Source organism: Taudactylus pleione, unplaced genomic scaffold (assembly GCF_031769625.1).
Source record: "Taudactylus pleione unplaced genomic scaffold, aTauple2 ptg000054l, whole genome shotgun sequence".
Lineage (NCBI taxonomy): Eukaryota > Metazoa > Chordata > Amphibia > Anura > Myobatrachidae > Taudactylus > Taudactylus pleione.
In genome coordinates, this window is record NW_028284456.1 from 3,726,073 (window position 1) to 3,752,173 (window position 26,101).

Sequence of the window (26,101 nt, forward strand, 5' to 3'; positions counted from 1 at the left end):
AGGTGTCTCATGTATGCCAACCCCTAAAAAAAATAATACAACATTACTGCAAATGTTCTTAAGGTTTACTAATACATTTTTGCAGTTCTTACACTATGGAAAAGCACCCAGCTTTGTTCACAAAGTATTTGAAATGCAGAATGACACCCTTTAATTTGTTCAAAAAAAGAGGACAAATGTTTGACCAACAAAAACTTTAATGTAAAATAATATAAATGAGAAAAATGGACAAATATGAAAAAAAAACTAAAATTCCTCCAAACTCCCCACAATCCGTTGGAGGCAGCAGTAGGCCTGCAGTAAATGTCCACTTGTGCTTCGCAGCTCCTCCCTTATTTGCCTCAGGATGTGGGTTAGATCTGTGGACAGAAACATTTTTTTTTGTTTAAATACTTAATAAAAATTACAAACATTTGAACATTACACATTATTCAATGTACCAAAAAGTGGGTAAACACAATGATGTTAGGGTGTGTTTGAAAGTTTGTGCCACACAACATTATTAATATGTTTATACTTTTATGGTGTAAAAATAATTGGAAACCCTAACTATGTGGCATAAGCCAAAAACCCCTATGATGATGTTAAAAATAATGGGAGGTGTATTCTTAAGTCATGATGGCCATATCCTTAAAACACAATGCACGTATTCACTTCTAGAATGTTCTTGATAATCCTAAAATACAATGTGTTTGTTTGCTATGGCAAACATCACTTTTCCTAATGAAGTTACATCTTAGTACATTTTAAACACAGTGAACACAACATTAACAAGGGTAGTCTGGTTCCTAGCACCTTGCCAAGTTGTGTGACATGTTTTTTAACATTCTAAAATACTAATCCTAATGTAATCATTTTTTCCAATAAATAAAAAAACATTTTTAAAAGCCCAAAAGACCTACCTTTTTGGGGTCCCCAATAAAAAAAAAGGCCCAGGCACAAAACATAAGGTCACAATTTTAAAAAACAGCATTACTGCGCAATGATTTTGATACCCATACTGAAATTACCAAAAAAAAGCCCAAAAATGTTTACAAATACATGAATAACAACAACACCAAAAAAAATCAAAAAAAATTACAAAACACATACCCTTAGAGTGGTGTGGCACAACCCCAGATGTCGAAGTTGCCAGAGATGCTGCAGGAGATGGTGAGTAATCTGGAGTTGGGGGAATGGTGGGAGGGGAAATAGAGCAGGAAATATCCAAGGGAGGGGATATTTGGGATGAGTGGGCAGGGGAGGGAGGAATACTCGGGGAGTATTGGAAGAGGGAGGGAGGGTTACTGAGGGAGGGCTGGGTTGAGCAGATGGTGCGGGTGAGGGCTGCAGGTTGGCAACTGCATTTCTTTGAATTATGCGTGCCCTTCTCTGTCTCCGCTGTGCTTCTAAAATGTAAACATAAAAATAAAAAAAAATATTCGTTTTAAAATTTCGCCTACACAATACAAGTACACTTTACACATTCAGGACAATAGGGACAACATACAGGAGGGTTTTTTAACATTTACTAAAATAATTGGAAAAGGAACATACATTTTTAACAGTCCACTAATTATTACTGTTATACAAACGCATACTTACATCTGCGTAGTTGCACCCGCAAATTCATCAAAAGGCCAGGCGACCGGCGGTGCAGATCTGACCAGCGCCTCTCTAATTGTGCAATATTGCGCCTGTATCCCGCACTTCTCAGGGCTCGCCTCACCTCCGCATAGGCCGTCCGCTTTATGCGGTTGGAAATGGGCGGCTCTGCGTACATAATCCGCCTGTCCAGTATATTCACCAGGATCAGCAAATCTCTCCTGGTAAAGGCCGTGGCTCTCATGATGGCAATGGCCGATTTTTCAGAAAACATGAAATATACATGGGCTAAAAAAAAGATGATTGGCTAAAATATTTACACAGTTTCCAAAAAAAAACACTATTGGCCAATCCTTTAATCATGTGGCCTGAAAAATAAGGTCACATTTGATTGGCTACAATACGCAGTGTGCAATTGCAAACAAAAGATTGCAAATGATCCTAACGCAAAATACACATGTATTTTTAAAGTTAACACACTTATCAACAGTACATTCACAGATAATAAATCTTACTTTGTTTTTTAAATTGTGTGAAAAAAAAAGAGAACGGAGAAAACAGCCACAAAATGAACAATAAAGTTTATTGACACATGATAAAAAACTTGTTTTAAAGAACAGCAAGCGTTAAACACTCTTAATTAGATAATTGACAACAAGCTCATAAGCTGATTGATAGTCCATGAAAACATGACATGTGCCCATCAAAACAACACATACGGCCGCAAACATCAGAACATAATTAGCATACAACGACTGACAGCGCCTGACTATGATTGTTTACGATCGACCTGCCGAACGATCGGAATTTGCGGTCATTGGCCGTACGACCGTGCTGCCGCAACGACCGACTCTGAATGAGGTCCACAGTCTGCCCGCGGCCCGCATGGTCGCAGCTGAGGCGCCCTCCCCTATCTGGCACCCTACTCAGCAGCTGCGTACCATGCGTATGCATAGAACCGGCCCTGGTCCTTACACATCTTTGCAGCAGTTGCGCTAAAAATGTTGTGGGGATGATCAACTGTAACTTGTTAAACCCACTTCTACTGAGGGGAAGCTTTAGCTTTTCTAAACGCTGCTACACCATTTCCTTCTGTGTTCCGGTGTCGGTATTTTGACGCCTATCTTAAAAGCCCTTTCAGGATTGGGATGTCGGTATAGAGACCAGCGGCATCACGGCCGCCGGTCTCATAACTACATCCCGGAGTTAGTTGTATTTGCTGAGTAAAGATACAATAATACCATGAAACAGGTTTTACAATAGAAACACAATGTTTAATGTTTAATGTATTATGTTGAATATTGATCTTGTGTATCATTGCCATGCTCTTCCCACTGTAAATGCTGCCATATCTCATAAATAGAGGTTACATCAAATATTGTCCCAACAATCTCATAATCTGAAATCTCATAATCTTGTGCTGAATCTCTGATATGTTGTATTTTATACAGAATAAGGAGAAAGAGACAGTACTCTCCTTTGTGGGGCACTAATCCAACACATGAAATCAGTAGATTTCAATATCTGCTAAAACTTAACTTTTAATGAAATATATTAAAGATAAAAAAGAAAGAGCTCACATATATTACAATAGAACAACAACAACACACAAACAAATAATGGCACAAATCAGTGGTAAATCGTTTAGAATAATTTTTTGGTCCCATAATTGTTGAAATATAATACATATATGGTTCAGACTCATCAGATGTGTGCTTTAAATAACCACAGATTTATGTGTGTGATAAGAATCATAGTCAATTAAGGTGTATGCAAAAATAATCAATTTCTTTAGAAATAATGCAATACTATCCCCTGTCGAAAATATATTGGATACAGATATAACAAATTCCAAAGGAAAAAAAATCCTTAATGAAAATAAGCAGCAGTCACCGCGGCAATACCAAACATAAATAGAAGCTCATCAATTCCCATGGTCTCCAAAAAAGATGATTGTCATCTCCATAGTGCAATATATCATGTATGTAACTCTAGGAACAGTTTTAGTATACAACACAATTAAGGCACTATATGATATAGAGCAACCATAATCCTGTATAAAATAATAAACTGTAAGAGTATTTGAGGATCTATTTGTTCTATTGTAATATATGTGAGCTCTTTCTTTTTTATCTATGATATATTTCATTAAAGGTTAAGTTTTAGCATATAACGAAAGAAAAAAGAAAACTGAGGGTAGATTCCTACCCAACTCTCGGCGCTAATGTTGTTAATACAAAACTGTCAATTGGGATCAGCTGCAACTGCTAGGAGTATACTGTGAACTCCCACTAAGATACTAATGGAACAACATGGGCAATGCGCTGTGATCACATCTGACTATGATGAGAGTGTGTTGATGCACAATGTAATGCACAATGAATGAATAAAAAGAGAAAAATATTTTACTTCTAAAAATGAAATACATACATCACACACAATACATTGAACGTATTACATGAAACATAAAAATATAGATGGATCGAACTAATGAAATGCAAAAGTGTAAATGGGTTAAAAATTGCATCAATATATAAGCTTGAATCAGAAAATGAATCCTATTGAGCGAGAAAAATTGATACAGTGGAGTGGAATGTAACAGATCAGATCAATTGTATCATTTCCATGGATTAGAATTGATACTGTCTCAGTTCTTTTTCACACTGTTTAGTATTACTGCCTTCTCACATCTGGAATAGATGTAGGTTATCCATATATATAAACTTTGGTTAAAAAAAAATATATTGCTGGCGTCCCAGCATATATTTGTTATGTTTGTGATAACCGATTGGAGTGAAATGACTCCTATTGTAGAATGAATATTCCTGTATAGGATATGTCCATCTGCACAGTGGAGAAAAAGCAGCAGACAAAAGGTTGTCTTTCTCTCCGTGTGTATGGGGAGAGAAAGTGTGTCTTACCGCTCACCGGATAGATGCAACAGCGCTCTCCCAAATCAATGCAGTCTCTGTGGGGAGATAATGGTCAGCATACCGTGGTATCGGTAACTCCGTTGGTGGCAGCTGTTCAGTCAGCTCCAAAATCCCGCTGACAGAGTAAGTGTGGCAGTGTTCTCCCGGGTAAATATAATCGCTGTAGGGAGCTGGATGGTGATGCTCCGTGAAACTGATTTCTCCGCTGCCTGTGCGGTCAGCTCGAAAATTCTCCAAGGTGCAGGTACAGGTGTGTGATAAGCAGTGGAAGGATTGAATGACAATGACGTCAACGCGTTTCGTCTCCTTGAACTGGAGACTTTTTCAAGACTGACATTGAAATAATGGATGCCGTATTTATCCTTCTGAAAGGTCCGCCTTTGTAATTGCTTTAATTGTGGACAGCTGAATTACTTCAAATTGCACTGAACAGCTATATTCCACGTTCTTTTCAATTTAATAAAGAAAAAATATATATATATAACAATGACTGATATCCATCTATATAACACTTAAAAATCTATACAGACATATATGCTAGTACATAAAATAAAATAAAATGAATACAAAAATGAGAATGAAAATGAAACCAATGTATAATGAAAAAATATATGTGGAATATAATATATTGACATATGTATATATTACTTATTATATAGATCTGTATAAGTAGTTATTGCCTAGTATATGAATATCTATAAAATGCATTTGTGTGTATCACAAAAAAAATAATAATAGATCTTAGTCATTAATAAAGATATGAAAACCATAAATAAAATAGGGATGGTTGTAACACATGGAAGGTTATGAAAAAATATATATAAAAATGGTTGGAATGAAATTGGAGTGTGGATAATTAGGGGTGATTATAAAATAAGAAATAAAAAATAATAAAGAATGAAAATAAAAATAGATGCTCTTGGAAATGAATCGATGTGTGCTATAAAAAAGGCAATTGTGAATACATTGTCTTTTATGAACAAATTGTGCTGTATGATACAGCCTTGTTTCCACATTATTTGGAATGATTTATAAGGAGATCAATGAACTAACATGCTTGCTACCATCAAAAATAGACAATAAACAGTAGTGAATACATTATTATATGAGGAAATCATTGATACATTTAAATAAGCGGAGGGTTGGTTGAGGACAGGGTAATATGAAGTATTGGTTGAAGATACCTGGGGCCTATTGTGCACCAAGAGAGAAATGAGGCAACGGTAGTACGCTCACATTTAAGTCGTGGAACACATAAGGCCCAAGGTGCATTTAATAGTCTAAGCATGCAAAATCTAGGGCTTCATTTAAACCTCCTGGATGCATAGTGTCTAGCTTAAAAATCCAGGAGGATTCACCTAGACATAGTTTTTTGAACCTATTGCCACCTCTTTTTGTTTCTCCAAACCTTTCTACTGCCACAATGGAAAGTCCTGTTGGATCTCCTTTGTGATGTTTGGAGAAATGTCGAGATACACTGTGTGTTTGGATCTTATTGATAATATTTCTCCTATGTTCTCTAAAGCATGTTTTTAATGTACGAGTTGTTCTTCCAACGTATTGTAAAGAGCAAGGGCATTCTAATACATAGATGCAATAGGTAGATTCACAATTAATAAATTGTTTAATTTGAAAGATGTTCCCATTAGTTTTAGATGTTATATTCGTAGTTTTGTTTTTCATGAATTTGCACGTCAAACACACTGATTTATTACAACAATAATTTCCTAGTGGCTTTGGAGGCAACCAAGAATTCGATTTATTTTCTGTCTCTGGTTTAGATTTCAGTTCACTTGGAGCTAATAGGTTTTTAAGATTGGTGTTTCTTCTAAAAGTAATAATAGGTTTTTCTTGTAAACAAGAATTCAGTATAGTGTCTTGTTTGAGAATTTCGTAATTCTTTTTGATAATTTGTTTGATTTTATTGGATTTTATGTTATATTTTGAAATAAATGCTATTTTTTCTTTTATAGTAGAGGAGGAATTATCTGCTGAATAGTTTTTTTGAAAGTTTTCTTTATTTGTATTTTTCTTTCTATTCTTAATATGATCTGTTTTAGTAAAATGAGATCCTACTAAAGTATTAGCCATATCTTGAGCCTCTTTTAATAGGGATTCTGGGTAATCTCTATTTTTGAAATGTGATAATATGTTTTTTACCTGTAACAAAAAATCAGCATCTTATGTGCAATTGCGGCGTAATCTAATAATCTGATTTTTTGGAATATTATTAATCCAGGGCTTGTAGTGTCCACTGTTATAATGTAAATAGTTTTCGGCCCCAACTGTCTTAATGTAATTAGAAGAAACAATATTATTATCTGCTACTGAGAACGTTATATCTATAAAATTAACAGTGTCGTGATTGAAAGTGTGGGTGAATCTTAAATTAAAAGTGTTGTTGTTTAAATAATTAACGAATTCATGTGCCAGAATGGGACCCCCTTTCCAAATAATAAATAGGTCATCAATGTAACGGCCATAGAGGACCAGGTTTTCTCTATATGGTCCGCTCCAGATGTAATGTTCTTCGAAGCGGCCCATATAGAGATTTGCTAAACTCGGTGCAAACCTGGTCCCCATGGCCGTCCCCAGTGCTTGAAGATAAAACGTGTCATTGAACAAAAAATTATTGTGAGTGAGGATAAACGTTATGGCAGAGATGATGAAATTACATCGACCCTCTGAAACGTTAGTGTCTGATATTAAGTAGTGTTCAATTGCTTTTGTACCTTCAAAATGAGGAATATTGGTATATAACGCTTGAACATCTAGGGTTAAAAATCCCCAGTCTTTATTCCACTGTAAATCTATAGTTTTTTGTAATATATGTGACGTGTCTTTTATATGTGACTTTAATTGAGTGACATAACCTTGAAGATGTGCATCAACAAAATGTGACAAATTGGATGTGAGGGAACTGATACCAGAAATAATAGGTCTCCCGGGAGGTGCAGTGAGTGATTTGTGTATTTTGGGAAGGTGATAAAATATGGGAGTGATGGGGTGTTGAGGTATAAGGAAATAATATTCATCTTCAGATATAACATTCTCAGATCTAGCTTCAAATAGAAACTTGTCAAGTTTTATTTGAAAAATGAGTGAAGGATCTTTATCTAGTGTAGTGTAATATTTGGAATCTTGGAGTTGTCTATTTGCTTCAGCAATATAATCGTCTCTATTCTGCACAATAATCCCTCCCCCCTTATCGGCTGGTCTTATAATCAATGAAAGATCTTCTTTTAGCTGTTTAATAGCCTGTCTTTCTGTTTTGGATAGATTATCTTTGTGAAATGATAATGAATTTTTTGTATTTGAAGGTTTTTGACAGATAGTTTTTAAATCTTTCAATGTTTTATTATAAAAGAGGGTTATAGCTGGACTTTTATGTTCTAATGGAAAAAATTGTGATTTTTTATTAAATTTAGGGTTTGCGGTGGTGTTGAGATCAAAAAGCATGACCTCCCTATCACCCTCATCTGCAAGTGAGTTGAGGCAATCCAGCGCCTCTTGATCATCTATATCTAAAATGATTGGATTGATCTCCATAGTATTAATCTTTTTCAGTCGTTTTGATGCAAAATATCCCTTTCTGCACAGTGTTCTAATAAATTTGTTTAAATCTAAAAATAACTCAAACAGATTGGGTTCTTTATTAGGTGCATAATTTAAACCTTTTTGCAAAAGAGAGATTTGGTTATCAGTTAATTTGTGTGATGATAAATTATGAATAATTTTTCTATCTATCGATAACGAGGTTTTCTTGAGTTTTTTACCTCTTCCTCTTCCTCCTCTCTTTCTCTGTATCTTTTTGGTGTATGATTGTTTAATACTTCGTATGGATTTGGATGGAAAAATTGTTTCCCTGATCGAAAATCCTTATACTGATTGGGATGATCTCTTCTTTTCACTGAATCATTAGTTTTGTTTGGATGTTGTCCTTCTCCTGAACGTCTAATATCATATGTAGGATCTGATCTGGCATCATCTCTGTTGGAATTTGATGGATTCTGAATATCTTTAGATCTAGGGTGATTGCGATTCCTATTAGATGAATAATTAATAGTAGATCTAGATGTTACTCTAGGAGAGTCTCCAATGGTGGAGGTTAATTTGGTTCTATGGTAAGATTCTACCCCAATTCTTTTGTAGGATCTGACCCTATCTGTTCTATAATCCTCTCTGTCTCTGGAGAGTTTCCCTTTTTTGGTGTCAATGAGATCTTTCTCAAATCTTTCTACTCTATTATTGATTTGTTCATCTTTTTCTTTAAAGCTGGGGTGATCTTTAAATAGTATGAGATCTTCTTTGATCTGATCTATTTTTTCTGTAGTTTTATTGACCTTCTCCTCTCTATATTGTACAAGCAATTTCATCAGTGAAAAAGAGCAATTGTCTAGAGTTTCTTCCCACTTTTTTGTAATTCAGGATTCTCATTTATTGAGAGGTGTTTAAAAATTCTAAGACCTCTCGGTATGATTTTTTCATCAATATATTTTCTGAGTGAAACCTCCTCTACTATAAAAGAAAAAATAGCATTTATTTCAAAATATAACATAAAATCCAATAAAATCAAACAAATTATCAAAAAGAATTACGAAATTCTCAAACAAGACACTATACTGAATTCTTGTTTACAAGAAAAACCTATTATTACTTTTAGAAGAAACACCAATCTTAAAAACCTATTAGCTCCAAGTGAACTGAAATCTAAACCAGAGACAGAAAATAAATCGAATTCTTGGTTGCCTCCAAAGCCACTAGGAAATTATTGTTGTAATAAATCAGTGTGTTTGACGTGCAAATTCATGAAAAACAAAACTACGAATATAACATCTAAAACTAATGGGAACATCTTTCAAATTAAACAATTTATTAATTGTGAATCTACCTATTGCATCTATGTATTAGAATGCCCTTGCTCTTTACAATACGTTGGAAGAACAACTCGTACATTAAAAACACGCTTTAGAGAACATAGGAGAAATATTATCAATAAGATCCAAACACACAGTGTATCTCGACATTTCTCCAAACATCACAACGGAGATCCAACAGGACTTTCCGTTGTGGCAGTAGAAAGGTTTGGAGAAACAAAAAGAGGTGGCAATAGGTTCAAAAAACTATGTCTAGGTGAATCCTCCTGGATTTTTAAGCTAGACACTATGCATCCAGGAGGTTTAAATGAAGCCCTAGATTTTGCATGCTTAGACTATTAAATGCACCTTGGGCCTTATGTGTTCCACGACTTAAATGTGAGCGTACTACCATTGCCTCATTTCTCTCTTGGTGCACAATAGGCCCCAGGTATCTTCAACCAATACTTCATATTACCCTGTCCTCAACCAACCCTCCGCTTATTTAAATGTATCAATGATTTCCTCATATAATAATGTATTCACTACTGTTTATTGTCTATTTTTGATGGTAGCAAGCATGTTAGTTCATTGATCTCCTTATAAATCATTCCAAATAATGTGGAAACAAGGCTGTATCATACAGCACAATTTGTTCATAAAAGACAATGTATTCACAATTGCCTTTTTTATAGCACACATCGATTCATTTCCAAGAGCATTTATTTTTATTTTCATTCTTTATTATTTTTTATTCCTTATTTTATAATCACCCCTAATTATCCACACTCCAATTTCATTCCAACCATTTTTATATATATTTTTTCATAACCTTCCATGTGTTACAACCATCCCTATTTTATTTATGGTTTTCATATCTTTATTAATGACTAAGATCTATTATTATTTTTTTTGTGATACACACAAATGCATTTTATAGATATTCATATACTAGGCAATAACTACTTATACAGATCTATATAATAAGTAATATATACATATGTCAATATATTATATTCCACATATATTTTTTCATTATACATTGGTTTCATTTTCATTCTCATTTTTGTATTCATTTCATTTTATTTTATTTTATGTACTAGCATATATGTCTGTATAGATTTTTAAGTGTTATATAGATGGATATCAGTCATTGTTATATATATATATTTTTTCTTTATTAAATTGAAAAGAACGTGGAATATAGCTGTTCAGTGCAATTTGAAGTAATTCAGCTGTCCACAATTAAAGCAATTACAAAGGCGGACCTTTCAGAAGGATAAATACGGCATCCATTATTTCAATGTCAGTCTTGAAAAAGTCTCTAGTTCAAGGAGACGAAACGCGTTGACGTCATTGTCGTTCAATCCTTCCACTGCTTATCACACACCTGTACCTGCACCTTGGAGAATTTTCAAGCTGACCGCACAGGCAGCGGAGAAATCAGTTTCACGGAGCATCACCATCCAGCTCCCTACAGCGATTATATTTACCCGGGAGAACACTGCCACACTTACTCTGTCAGCGGGATTTTGGAGCTGAGTGAACAGCTGCCACCAACGGAGTTACCGATACCACGGTATGCTGACCATTATCTCCCCACAGAGACTGCATTGATTTGGGAGAGCGCTGTTGCATCTATACGGTGAGCGGTAAGACACACTTTCTCTCCCCATACACACGGAGAGAAAGACAACCTTTTGTCTGCTGCTTTTTCTCCACTGTGCAGATGGACATATCCTATACAGGAATATTCATTCTACAATAGGAGTCACTTCACTCCAATCGGTTATCACAAACATAACAAATATATGCTGGGACGCCAGCAATATATTTTTTTTTAACCAAAGTTTATATATATGGATAACCTACATCTATTCCAGGTGTGAGAAGGCAGTAATACTAAACAGTGTGAAAAAGAACTGAGACAGTATCAATTCTAATCCATGGAAATGATACAATTGATCTGATCTGTTACATTCCACTGTATCAATTTTTCTCGCTCAATAGGATTCATTTTCTGATTCAAGCTTATATATTGATGCAATTTTTAACCCATTTACACTTTTGCATTTCATTAGTTCGATCCATCTATATTTTTATGTTTCATGTAATACGTTCAATGTATTGTGTGTGATGTATGTATTTCATTTTTAGAAGTAAAATATTTTTCTCTTTTTATTCATTCATTGTGCATTACATTGTGCATCAACACACTCTCATCATAGTCAGACGTGATCACAGTGCATTGCCCATGTTGTTCCATAAGTTTTAGCATATATTTAAATTTACTGATTTCATGTGTGGGATTAGTGCCCCACAAAGGAGAGTACTGTCTCTTTCTCATTATTCTGTTTACTCTATTTTACTTTCATGGGAGCACCTCTGTGTACTAATTTTGAACTAATTTTGTGTTGATTTTTTATCACGGTAACATATCCACCACTAATATCTCTGCACAAACCTTTTACTAATTAAGAGGTTTCAGACCAGTTCTCAGATCTTTTCCCCATTCCCCTTTCCCATCATACTCCTCATGTTGTATTTTATGTAAACATCATTTATTTTCTTTGTTTTCTGCATAGGAGTTGCACATCCTGCAGATAAAGTTGGAGGAGTTTAAAAAAGGCATTCGCTATAGGGAAGAGCTATTGCTGGTAAGAAATAATACAGATGCACAGTGACCTTGGTCTCGGTTATTATGCTGCTGATATCTAATGCTGATAACTCTGTCCCCACCATATTAAACACCTCGAGTATGTTTGGCCCATATGAACGCTAAATGGTGAGTGTCAAAGAATCACAAGTTCTCACACTAGCAGAAACAGAGACAGCCTCTAATTAACACAGTATAAGGCACTTTCTTAATTTACTGTAGGTTACTTTAGAAAATGTAAATCACTAGGGATATATACAGTATATTTAATTCTCACTATAGGGCCTTTACATATTATACTGTATAATGATTCATTCAACACTGCCAGAGGAAGCGGCAGGGCCGCCATCAGGGGCTAGGGCTGTATTAAGGGTGGGGCAACAGGGACAGTCATCCCGGGGCCCCCACAGATAGGAGGGCCTGATCAGCAGGGCGCAGGCAGATACCCGTAAGGGGACAGTCCGGCGATCAACTGCGCTCAGTAACTTTATTGAACCGGCGGTGCCAGTGGCCGGTGCAATTAAGTTTATTTTGTTTCATTGTTGCAGCGTGCGTGATGTCATGACGTCACACAGCGCTGCACCCATTGAAAGAGAGCAGACAGCCGAGGAGCTGTGCTGCAGTGAGCAGCCGGAAAATAAATAAGGTAAGTGTAGGGGCTGGGCGCTTGGCGCTGCGAGGGAGATGCAGTGTGCCCAAGAGACAGACAGGGTCTGTCAGAGGATCACCAGGGAAAGGGCTGTATTGGAGGGGGACAAGGGCCCCCACAACTTAGTTGCCCCGAGGCCCCCAAAAGTCTTAGGGTCTCATTCAGACCCGCTCGCAAGTGCTTGAGCGCTCGCAAGCGGGTCAACGTTTGGCTCTGCGCATGCGCAGCAGCTGCACTGCACGTGCGCAAGCCCCGGAGCAAGAGAGAAATTCTCTCGCTCCGGGGCTCACTACTAAAGGGGTGGCTGTTGATGGTGATTGACAGCTCGCCCCGTTTTGTAGGCGTGGCGGGGGGTGGCTTCACAAACAGAGGCGTTCCCAAACGAACGCCTGCCATTTGTGGGTGGCCCCACTGACATCACCAGTGATGTCAGTGGGAGAGCTTCCGGCTCTATTAGAGACGGAAGCTCTCTGGGGCTTGCGGCAGATGACACCCTACCACAAGGGTCTTGATGCAAGCCCCGATGGTCTTGACCATCGCGACCATCAACCCACAGGTCACCCACAGCTTAGCGAGTGGCCAGGAGGCCGGCTCTTTTAGAGATGCTCTGAATGAGGTCCTTAATCCGGCCCTGTCAGGGGCGGACCGCTGGGCCTCGAGTCCCGGGCCTGGAGAGAAAAGGGGGCCCAGTGGCTGCGGCAGACAGGGATGGTAGAGAGAATGACTATACAGTACACCGCTGACACTCCAGTACTGGAGTGCCCACTCCTGATTGGCTGCCGTTTCACGAGCTGTGATTGGCTCGCGGCCTGCATCATAGTTGAAATGCTGTTGGCGATGTATAGCTATTCTCTCTCTACCATCTCTGGCTACCGCTGCCACCCAGTCCACCATGTCTTCTACCTGCCAGCCAGCAAGCCAGGCTTTTTCTGCCCTGTGTTCTGCACTTCCCCTTCCTTTTGGCTTTATATATTGATCCGGCTTTTTCAGTGTATTTTAAGCGGGTCCAGCTTTTTCAGTAGTTTTTGTTGATCTGGCTTTATATTTATATATATATATATATATATATATATATAATGTGTAGAATTGATGTTGATCTCCCTATATTCGTTAGTCCCTCCTTTGCAAAGAGCCACTCTTACCGAGAAAGCTGTCTTTGTGAATTTCTTCATGTATACCGTTATATCTGACACCGGCAGGCATGCGAAGGGTGGCGGGGTGCATCACATTCTGAATGCGATGCGTCATGCATCCCGCCCACTGTTTTTAAATTATTTTGAAATTATTTGTATTTTAAATTACTCCTCTAACCATTGTTGTCTACAATAGTGAAAATGAGTTATATTTAAAATTTGATTATTTATTTTTTGTTGGGACTTTTTGGCAATTACAGCCCATATTTCATGTTTGTTGTGTTCCCGTTAAACCGGGGCAGGGTAGGACGCTGAGGTGAAGGCAGGGACTCTCTGCACGTGTGCTCCTGAATAGGGGGCGTGGATACCAGAGATGGGGCATGTCCTCATAACATGCCACATATTTGTCCCCCAAGGCCTCCTCTCACTGTGAATACATGCCGTGTACTTACACACGGCATCTATTCACCAAGCAGCATTTGGTGAGGAAGGCACAGGGCAGGCTATTTTAGCAGGGCACCGCTATAAGGGCAGGGTGCATTTTGTCACCTTTAAATCGGGCAGGGCGCATCAGGCAGCTAAAACAGCCTAGCAGGAACACTATGTTTGGGTAAGAGGGTGTTTGACCACTTATATCTTAAGTACTGACACTATTTTTAACAGACCTATATTACTAGGCTCCCATTTATGAAGTGTAAGGGAATAGTTTTTCATAGCAGAAGTGTCTCAATGAAGTTTTGATCTAATAGGTTCCCTTCAAAGGAGATACTCTTTTCCATATTAAATAACATGAGCCTTTGGGCAGGAATGCAGTTATTTAACTGTGGTCTTCCTGAAACTGACTTACCCGATGCTACCAAACTGTTAAGCTACTGTATATAATAAGTATGGCAGGGGCGTATTTATAATGGGTGCAGGGTGTGTGGTGCACATGGGCCCCTGGGTCCAGGGGGGCCCACACTGCACACCCAGCACTCAGGCACACTTTGACCCTGCACTCAAAGAGTGCCTGTATGCACCTGACCGGCAGTGGGACTGTCACTGTCCCAGCTCCGGTCAACAGGCTGTTTCAATTTCTCTCCGGCAACGAGCCAATCATGGCTCACGGGACCGGCAGCCAATTGGGGAAGCTGGCAGCATATTGTAACCCAATATAACACAGTACTTGCGGTCATATGCGCTCCTCTGGAGTAAACAACAACTGTTCAAATGGTTAATTGATCAGGACAAATCCTCTTGATAGACAATCTCGTATTCCTCTTGTTTCTAAAAGTATTCCTATTGAAGGTGGAGACCCTCCTTTCACAGGTGCAATGATATTTTCCTCAAAAAAAGGTATATAAAGGTATATATAGTGAAGTACAGCTTTATTTATTGTTAAAATTATCCATAAAAAATCCAACAGAGAAGCAGCGTACCAGATATAATGGGGTGTAGGACAGCACACACCCAATAAAGCAAGTATAGGGTATAAACAGTCACCTCCCGGGATGGGTCCATGTAACCCTTGGTTTGTTGTGTGGATGTCTTCTAACCCCTTCGCCTGGTATCCTTATCAGTCTCTGCCAGCTCACCAACGCGTTTCTGCTCTAAAGGAGCTTTTATCAAGGTGTAACTACTGTAATGATTCCTACTTCCTTATATACCCTTACATTTATTACCATTGGTGGATTCTCAAAAACCTAGCGAATAACAAGTTTAGTTACTTTCCGTTTATTCACCTCCTTCAAATAAGTATCCAAGTATTACTTCTAATATGTAGTATCTACTTCCTAGCATGTAGAAAGCCATAAAAAGAATATAAATAAACGGCGTGCGTTCCATCCAGTGGAACGCACGCTCCATCCGGTTCGCGTCATACCTCTCTATGCCCGGAAGTGACGTATATCATTAGTGTCCTCTTCCTTCCATGCAGATGCCTTACCTGCATTCCATTCAATGGCACGCATATCCCCTCCGCGTCCCATCGCTCATATACTACCCGGAAGTGGCAATCACGTGTAGCGCTATTTTCTCATCTTTCAAAGTATGCGTTCCATTCAATGGAATGCACGCTCCTACCAATCACATCGGTTACAAAGCCACGTGATGCCGCCGTCTTTGCTTTTACTGTAGCATGTGGAATGCATACATCTTTCACATCTCTATTACTAAGCATAACTGCTTGTCCATCACCTAATCATTCTATGAATGAATTAACCAAATACCTGACACTTTCCCATCCCGTGGGTGATGGATGACAATACAAATAGTGCTCCCATAACAGGAGAATATATGATACATAAATAAATATAAATATCTAAAAAATAGAAGGAGATCAATAAATATTTAAAATATAATCAAAGGACAGGGTAAAACAGCTAAAATACATTATAAAAACCACTTTAATTCAAAATCCAAGTTTAATCCCCCTGGTGCCAGAGAACTCAATTCGTAAATCCACTTCATTTCCATCTGAGCTAAATTTTGCTCAATTCTATTTTTCCTCCAATGCTTGTGGACTGACTGTATACCCATTACGTATTTGAGAGATTTACAATCCCTATTGTGGACATCTCTAAAATGCTTCGATAGTGAGTGATTCTCTACGCCATTTTTTATATTGCGTAGATGTTCAGCCCATCTCTCTTTCAAAGCTCTTGAAGTACGACCTACGTATTGTAGGCCGCATTCACACCCTATTACATAGATACAATTTTTAGTATGACATGTAATAGTCTTTTATGTGATACTTTTTCTTAGTTACAGACGATCTGAATTCTTCTGTTTTACTCTCTTGTATATTGTGATTCCTGCACATTGCACATAACCCACATCTATAAAATCCCACTGTCTTAATTCTTCCAGATCTCTTTGGAGGGATTGCACTCTTTACTAATTTGTTCTTTAAATTCATAGCTCTCCTATAAACAAATTGTGGCCTCTGGGGAATAACAGATTTCAATAAGGAATCTCTGGTCAATAGGTGCCAGTGTTTCTTAATCACCTTTTCCAGCTCTTTACATTGTTTGCTGTATGTAGTAATAAAGGGTAAATTCATCATCTCTTTATTTCTTATTTCCCTTGATTCTAATAAAGTCGTTCTATCCACATCTACTAAATTCTCGATACAGCTATCTAAACATTTCTCCTCATATCCCTTGGATATAAATTTTTGTTTCAAAGTTTCAGCTTGATCTCTAAATACTGTTATATCCGTACAATTACGGCGAATTCTTCTCATTTGCCCTTTCGGGATATTTTTAATCCATACCGGATGATGATTGCTCTTTGTAGATAGATATGAATTGCTGTCTGTAGGTTTAAAATAAGATTTTGTTTTGAGAATTCCATTTTCAATATATAGAGTTAGATCGAGAAAATTAACCCGTTCCTTATTAATAGCATATGTTAGAACAATATTGCAATTGTTTTCATTCAACTTCTTGCAAAATCGTTCCAAGTCCAGTTCACTTCCTTCCCAAATAACAAAAAATGTCGTCAATAAAACGGTACCAAATTTTAATATTTTTAAAAAAATCATTGTTGGTCCATACATGGAGATCTTCCCAAAAACCCATAAAAAGGTTGGAATATCATGGGGCAAAACGTGTCCCCATCACAGTACCCTTCTTTTGCTGATAAAATTTGCCATTATACCAGAAAAAATTATTGTTAAGGATAAAATCAATACCCTCCACAATAAAAAAAAATTTTCTCCTTCTCTAAGCAGCTTCTACTTAGATAATTCTTTACAGCCTCTATCCCTTGGGAGTGTTCAATCACAGGGTATAGACTGCTGACATCGGCCATGGCCAATATATAATTATCTTTCCATTCGACTGTATTTATTTTCTGTAGAATATCTAGTGTATCCTTGATATAAGATCTAACTTTGATTACCTCGTGTTGGAGGTGGTAATCAATATAATGTGATAGATTCGCCGTTATACATCCCATTCCGGCTACTATCGGTCTCCCGGGGGGATTTTGTTGATCCTTATGAATTTTCGGTAGGACGTAGAAAACCGGAAGACTTGGATCTTCGACAGTCATATATCTCTCTTCTTTCTCAGTAATTATCTCATCCTTTCTATTGTATATTGTATTTGGCTCTGGCCATGAGCCAATCACACTCACTGACCGGCAGCCAATTAGGGGCAGCCAAGTGGCCGCCTCTAATTGGCTGGGGTGAAGGTCCACAAGCTGTCATTGGCTCGAGGCCATCACTGAATTCAAAATGCTGCTGAGGAGTGAGGGGAAGGGAGCCTGGGAGTGTCATAATCATGGAGCATAGCGCAGCACAGCAAGGTGAGATGTGGAGTGGTGCTGTGCAGTGTGGCATGCTTGAGGTATAGTATGCGGTGGGGTGTGCTGTGAGGTTTGTGTACTGTGATGGGAGGAAGTGGCGGTATGGAAATATCAGGGGGGCCTGCCTATGTAAAGCCCCCTGATATTTCCATACCTCCACTTTAAAATTTCCACTTCAAACACTGCCTGCACCCATATTATACTTACCACTCCAGAGTCCCACATCGGCGACGGTGTCAGCGGTGTAAAAAATGCCTGGAAAATGGCCACCGGAGCCATTTTCTCAGCGTTTTGCGCATGCGCAGTAGGGAAAATGGTTGCCGCACCATTTACCTGGTGACCTAAGCATGCACTGTAGACTCTGGGCACAGACTGGTGCCCAGAGTCTACCGCTGCACTCAGTGCGCTGCCGGCTGCCGGAGACAGAGGCCCCCCCCGGACTAAGACTGCACACGGGCTCCCTCCTCTCTTGAAACACCCCTGAAGTAGACTACACATATCTCTCTCTATGGGGGAGATTTATCAAAGCTTGGAGAGAGATGAAGTACCAGCCAATCAGCTTCTAGCTGTCATTTTACTGGCCGTATTTGAAAGATGACCAGCACTGGTTGGTCGGTACTTTCTCTGTCTCCAAGATAGTATGGCCCTGATTCAAAGCCGGACGCTTTTTTTTGGAGCCAGCCTCCTGGCCGCTCGCTAAGCTGTGGGTGACCACCCACAGCTTTAGCGAGTGGCCCGGTGATGGTCGCGACCATCGGGCTTGCAACGAGACCCTTGTGGTAGGGTCTCATTCCCGCAAGCCCTAGTGAGCTTCCTAGTGAGCAGGAAGCTCACTACTGACATCACGAGTGATGTCAGTAGGGCCGCCCTCAAACGGCAGCCACACCCCCTCCCCACCTACAAAACAGGGCGAGCTGTCAATCAACATCGACAGGCGCCCTGTTTTGTTGTGAGCCTCAGAGGGAGTGATTGCTCGCTCCAGAGCACGCGCAGTTCGCATGTGGCGTGTGCGCACTGACTGGCCATCGACCTGCTTGCAAGTGCTTAGCGCTTGCGTGCAGTTCTGAATCAAGCCCTATGTGCAGAGGGTGATTATGGTGTAGTCAGTGTCGAAGCTGGATAACTGGCTGAGACAAGATCAGTTTAAAATTGATTCGCGGCGACGCCATCTTGCAACTGGCCGCAGGACGCCATGAAATGAAATCACAAGACGCCATTTTGCGAATGGCCGCCCCAGCGCCGTTTTAAATAACTCACAATTAAGTACATATGGCGAGATTACTATTAGCACCATGTGATTGCATCTCTCATCATTTCTCATATCCACAGTAATACGCACAATTGCGCTGTTAACTAGTCGCATATTAGCGAATGCATAAGATCCTATATGAAAACACTGTTTAGTAGCTAAATGCGCACGCATCTGTCCCCAGTTAACTAGCGTCTTTATATCAAACCCAGCATACTCACACATTACATATCCACGTACAAGGTTCCATAAGCTTTAAGGTATAAGATTTAAGTTCGTTCATTTAGTATAAATGCTGTGAAATAAAGAATATTTGGTAACTAAGGTTTTATACATGCTAAGTAAGCCATGTTTGGTTTTGTACTGATGCGTACTCTTTCCACAGTATTCCGGTATCATCGGTGTGGAGATCGCATCATGCATTCTCAACTTATGGACCGCAGAGACTTCAAGCAACAAAATGTATATGATATGAATAACTGTTATGATGTTGCATGTGGCGGGAATCTAGGGACCCTCAGTTGTTGGAGGCTGGGTTGTGTCTATTTGAATCAGCCCGTTAAATGCTCTGTAACAGATGTATCCCCCTTGGGAACCAATAGCATCAGCAACAAACTTCTCTATTGTGTTGTCTATTCCTGGGGGGTTTAAATATGTGTGCTCCAACACTGGGTCTTTAGTCTTCGTGCTGATAGACGAGGGGTTTCTTGCTGATGCCTAACATCTGGTCCGGAAATGCTGCGTATGTATACTATACTTGGGTCTGTATAATTCCTTTGCGCCGAATTGTGTCTGGATCAATAGCGTGTAACTGACTGTACTTTTTACTTGAATAATACTTTGTGCTTTGGAACCACATGTTCTAAGTCCGGAGTCTCTATTTACTGTATGACTGCGTACGCAAATTAGCGTCATCCTTAGAGGTTTATAGGTAGGATTATTAGAAGGTATAGGGGGTATATAGAGGTTTAGAGGTTCTAATTCAGTATCGTTATCAGTTTAAGGCTGAAATAGATGGTGAAATTCTGTAGGTATTGTGCACACATTAAAAATTCTTTGTATGTAGTTTATCTGATGATTTTGGATTCAGTTCCCCAAGCTGGAGGACAAGCTTCAAATTCCAAAGTACAGGTACTGTATGTACTCCTGTTATGGTTCTCTTCACAATTTCAGAATGGAAATTAAGGTCCTAGAAAGGAACCCTTCCACCGGAGACACCCAAGAAACAAGACCCAAGGCCATACATTATGTAGTATATCACCAGTTCAATACAAACGATAAAAACAGTTTCATTACCCTTACATTAAATATTCTTGTACACATAACTGACACCAGCCGCAACAGTGGTTAACTGCAAATTCATAGTCACCCTTTCTGGGATGTGCATGTTGTAAATGGTTGTACAGTTACCTCCACATGGTTTTGCCACCATACGTTATAAAGTTACTTCAATCTACAGATTTGTTTCTTTACATGCAAATTAGGGAAACCCCAACAACTAAGGGGGGGATGTATCAAACCTTCTAAAGAGGAGTTGTCCATATCAGCCAATCAGCTCCTAGCTGTGATAAATTTGCTATTGTCAACTACTCCACGTGTCCTCATAAGTAGGTTATACATTTTCCCCTAGGAGAGCTACAAAGTGGGGCTTGTTAGGTCTTACCCGTGGGGGGATTAGGTTTAGGAACCCTCGGTGGGAAGTTAGATTAGGCAACGGGGAGGGAGGGTTAGGCACTAGGGAGGGAGATTAGGGTTAGGCACCACTAAGCGAGGGTTAGGGTTACTTCATCCATCGGGATGCCGCTGTTGACTATTCAGCCAACGGTGTTTCATACCCAACCCGACTGAAACAACAATGCAAAGGAGAGCAAGGATAAGAGGAAATGATCTGTGTTTTTGTTTTGGTGTGGCAAAGGCGAACCGTGGCAATGTTGGGGGGCGTGTGTATCCTCAAACTTTGCATTTTAGCCCTTAAACTACACCACTAAAATGAGGGTGCAATGTAGTGACGTATATTCCAGCATGATGTATGCTTTGTTGCTGTAACATGGGATTGTCCCAGAAGATACTCACAGCTATGTTGTTACACAAGAACTGAAGGTTGGAATGAGACATTTGGTGTCACAGGACGACAAAAGCACAAATCTTACAGCCTGTAGGAGATGCAGAACAGGGTCAAACATTTTGATGATAATATGGTTTACATTTCTCATATTGATATTTTTTACGTTCATCATGTCTGGTGTTAATTAATCATATTGTACACTGTTATGTATTTCCTTATGTAATTGTGGTACTAGCCCTCTCAGTATTTTCTTCCTAAATCTATTGTATGGATTACAGTGAATTACCAGTACGTGTGACAAGGTTGCCGAATAATGTATGTGACCTCTAGTAGATGTGTAGAATCAGTGTTTTGTGTGTTCTGTCAGCAGCTGTATCTGATTACTATGTAGATGCCACAGGAATGCCTCAAAGTTGTCCTGTATTTTCAAATGTGTAATTCAGGTTTTACATCTGCTGTACAGAATGAGAATTATATATAATCTATATTATATTTAGACTCCGTATCTAACCGCTTCATTCTCAGAGTATTTTTCTTTTATCCGTTTGTTATATTGCTGTTGTTTTGAGCAGTTTTTAATAAATTTGTTCCACAAATAAAAATTCATTATATTGTAGTCTTCAAAAAAAAAAGTTTTGCTTTACTCCTTCACTGCTGAAGTTTTTTCAGTCCTGTTCCCTTTTTTTGACTTTTGGGTTCTTTACAATCCAACATCAACTTCAAAAGCACAAATTTATTTTATGCAGTACCCACACAAATTATACCTTGTTGTTTTTCCCAGAAGTCATTTTTTTTCAATAAAATAAAGCAAATAATATTTAGGCACAAAAAGAAAAGTTATAATATAATGCTTAACACTACAGTCCTGATAATATCCCTGAATACTACATAATACAGATGACTGTATTGAGGAGTATTCCCAAGAGTAGCACCATGGACTGTAACAGTGTCAATGATGTTACTATTGGGAATACTCCATCTCCTCAATACGGCTATCTGACTGATTCAGGCTTATGGTGCATATACATGGTCAGATTTTAAAAATCGTTCATATCTGAAAGAAAAATATGACATGTGGGCAACAATGAACGATGCGCGTTCCCGTTTGTCAGATAACCATATCTGACATCTGATGTGTTTGCAGTCAGATTTGGTCAATTTCATTCATTTTAATACAGGCTGAAATCGTTCAATCGTTCATCTAACATATCTGACCATGTGTATGCAACATTAGAGAATAAGGAAAAAATTGGATACTTATTTATACATATAATTACCTGAGGTCTAATGAGCTATTTCCTCAGGACAGGATATAATTAATTGATAATTAGTTAATATTTAATTTCTGTATATATATTATCCAGGATTAGTCTGTTGATGAACTATTGTCCATGTATATTTTTTTATGTATTTATTTTAATGTATTAATGAATTTTGAACTTTTAATTATTTATCTTATCATTTGTAACCTTTTGAAAGAGTGTTTTAAATAAATACCATTAATCTATTTGTTAAAAGCTATCTGTAAAATAAAATTTATCAAAATGGTCAATAAAGTGTTGATTGGAGAGAGTAATCGGAGCCACAAAAAGATTTATTGGTGCCGATCTTCCTCTTATTCAAAAATGATGTCTAACTAGGTTTGGTAGGCAAGCAAAAAATATTGTGGAGGCTAAAATGCATCCCGGTTATGATTAATTTCAGTGCCTTCCGGCAGGCGTTACAGTTCGCGACGGGTTAGAACGGTTAGGCACGAAAATAGTTTTTACCCACAGGCAGTTATCTGAAAAATTAGTGTTAGTTTGGGGAGTAGTAGGTACTTGGTGTCTGTGATGAATTTTATTTATTATAATTATATGACTGCTGTTTTATATGTGTGTGTAATGGTTGTTTTTTTAAGGGAGTAGTAGCTGCCAAAATGAATTCCTTGTATTGTTATACTTGGTCAATAAAATTTGATTCCGAGTTTCCTTTCTTGAAAATTAAACTGAACAATGGTAGATATCTGATCCTGGTTGGAAGGATAGGTGCTAAATGCATTACCCTCACGTCATTGTATGCTCCTAATTCTAGACAGCCTAGATTTCTCAAATCACTATAAAATAAATCCAGGTTAAAAAAGGAGCCTTGTTCGTTATGGGTGATTTAGTCCCGGGGCGGGCTTCCATTGTCGGGATTCCGATGGCCGGGGGTAATCTGACTGCATCCCGGTTAAATCCTATTCTTCCCAATTTTGTGGTCTCACGATCAAGTTGGCTTAACCTTGGGGAGACAGGCACCAGATAATACTAATTTTTTTTCCCTTCTGGAAGCTCATGTTGCTCATCCTATTCCTATGGTCCTGCTCTCTCGACGCGGAGAAACCTTTGATAGGCTACATTGGCTATACATGTCCCGGGTTCTTGCTAGGTTTGGTTTCTATGGATTAGTTTTGAAAGCTATTTAAAACCTATGCACTAACCCTTCGGCCCGTATCTTTAGTAATAGTTTTCTCTCAAATAGGTTTAATATTACCAATGGGATGCGACAGGGGTGTCCTTTATCACCTTTAATATTTGTCTTAGCTGTGGAATCCCTTGCTGAAAAAAATTTGATCTTCCCCCATCCTTTAAATGTTTCTCTATTGGCTCTACTCAGCATAAGAGATGTCTCTCTTGCAGATGATGTACTACTTTTTGTTACAAAACCTGAAACTTCCTTACCTGCCCTTCATTCAGTTATCCAAGAGAATTATGCAACATCGTACTATACATTAAATACCTCAAAAACTGAAGCATTGGCATATAATATTGATCAAACCTCCCTACAGCAACTTCAGACTCAATATGCTTATGCTTGGCAGACTACTGATCTCCAATACTTAAGAATTAGAATACCGATAAAATTGCAGGATGTTATAGTCTGTAATTAGCCACTATTAGACCAATTTTCTACACTTACTAGGATGTGGGTAAACTATGAATTTTCTTGGATGGGGCGTCTGTGAAAATGATGTTACTCCCTAAAATTCTCTCTTCCTGGCTATGCCGTACTATTCAGTTATTTCCACATTTATTTGGAAGGGTAAACAACCTTGTATAAAAAGACAAAATACACCTAAGGTGTCCTGATGTAGGCGCTATACCACTCAAAATATAAATAAGTATAAATAAAGGTATATGCTGTTTGAAGTGCAGTGCAGGGTCCAAAATCCAATCCTGGTGAATTGCTGGGAATAGAAGTCCTGGCTTAATGCATTTCTCTGTGCTCTCAGCTTCTTCAGAAGCAAATATAACTTGCTTACTAAGCAGTGTTGGGAGCTGATTGGCTGGCACCTTATCACTTTTCACTCTGTCTCCTAACTGTCATTTTTCAAACACAGCCTGTGAGATGGCAGTTGGGAGCTGATTGGCTGGCACCTTATCACTGACTTATCGCTTTTCACTCTGTCTCCTAACACTGCTTAGTAAATAGACCTCCTAGTCGCATAAAGAAAGGTTCAAATACCACGTTATTGAAAGGCAATCCTTTTATACTTTAGTAGACTAGCTACTTTGTGTAAAATAAAAAAAACAAGAATATAAACATCTCATTTAATTACCTTATATGTAAGGTCCCATTTCCTTGTTCTGATCACGTGACTTATCTTTGAGTCACATGTTCCGGGAACATGATCTCTCGTAATTGGCCAGAAAGCTCTGTCACGTGACAAACCATCGAGTCACGTGTCACGGAGCCAAGACTCTCAAAAGGGAAGAATAACCTTGCGTGATCAATCAACAAGCTCCGGTCACGAGATTATTCTCCAAATCACATGTCACGTAGCCCGGACACTCATAGTAAATAAACAAAAATGTCACATGTTGTCAACAGAGACTACGTCAACTCCATATCCTAGCTGAATGGAATTCTAAGCATATAGTAAGTTAAAAACAATGAAATGGCTAATATTATAGGTAAGTATTATGTTTTCTTTAACCAGACATACAGTCAGGTCCATAAATATTGGGACATTGACAGAATTTTCATATTTTGTCCTCTATTCACCACCACAATGGCTTTGAAATGAAACAAACAAGATGTGATTTAACTGCAGACTTTCAGATTTAATTTGAGGGTAATTACATCCAAATCAGGTGAACGGTGTAGGAATTACAACAGTTTCTATATGTGCCTCCCACTTTTTAAGGGGCCAAAAGTAATGGGACAAACTAAACAATCCTAAATCTAACTTTCACTTTTTAATACTTTGTTGCAAATCCTTTGCAGACAATTACAGCCTGAAGTCTGGAACGCATAGACATCACCAGACACTGGGTTTCATCCCTTGTGATGCTCTGCCAGGCCTCTACTGCAAATGTCTTCAGTTCTTGGGGCATTTTCCCTTCAGTTTTGTCTTCATCAAGTGAAATGCATGCTCAATCGGATTCAGGTCAGGGGATTGACTTGGCCATTGCATAACATTCCACTTTTTAGCCTTACAAAACTCTTTGGTTGCTTTTGCAGTATGCTTCGGGTCATTGTCCATCTGCACTGTGAAGCGCTGTCCAATGAGTTCTGAAGCATTTGACTGAATATGAGCATATAATATTGCCTGAAACACTTCAGAATTCATTCTGCTGCTTTTGTCAGCAGTCACACCATCAATAAATACAAGGGAACCAGTTCCATTGGCAGCCATACATGCCCACGCCATGACACTACCAC

General features: G+C 38.6%; 1 pseudogene; it reads left to right on the forward strand.

Moving 5' to 3' along the window:
- Nucleotides 1-21,538, forward strand: part of LOC148535210 (leucine-rich repeat flightless-interacting protein 2-like) — a 47,809-nt pseudogene extending 26,271 nt beyond the window's left edge.
- Nucleotides 21,539-26,101: the final 4,563 nt, after the last annotated feature.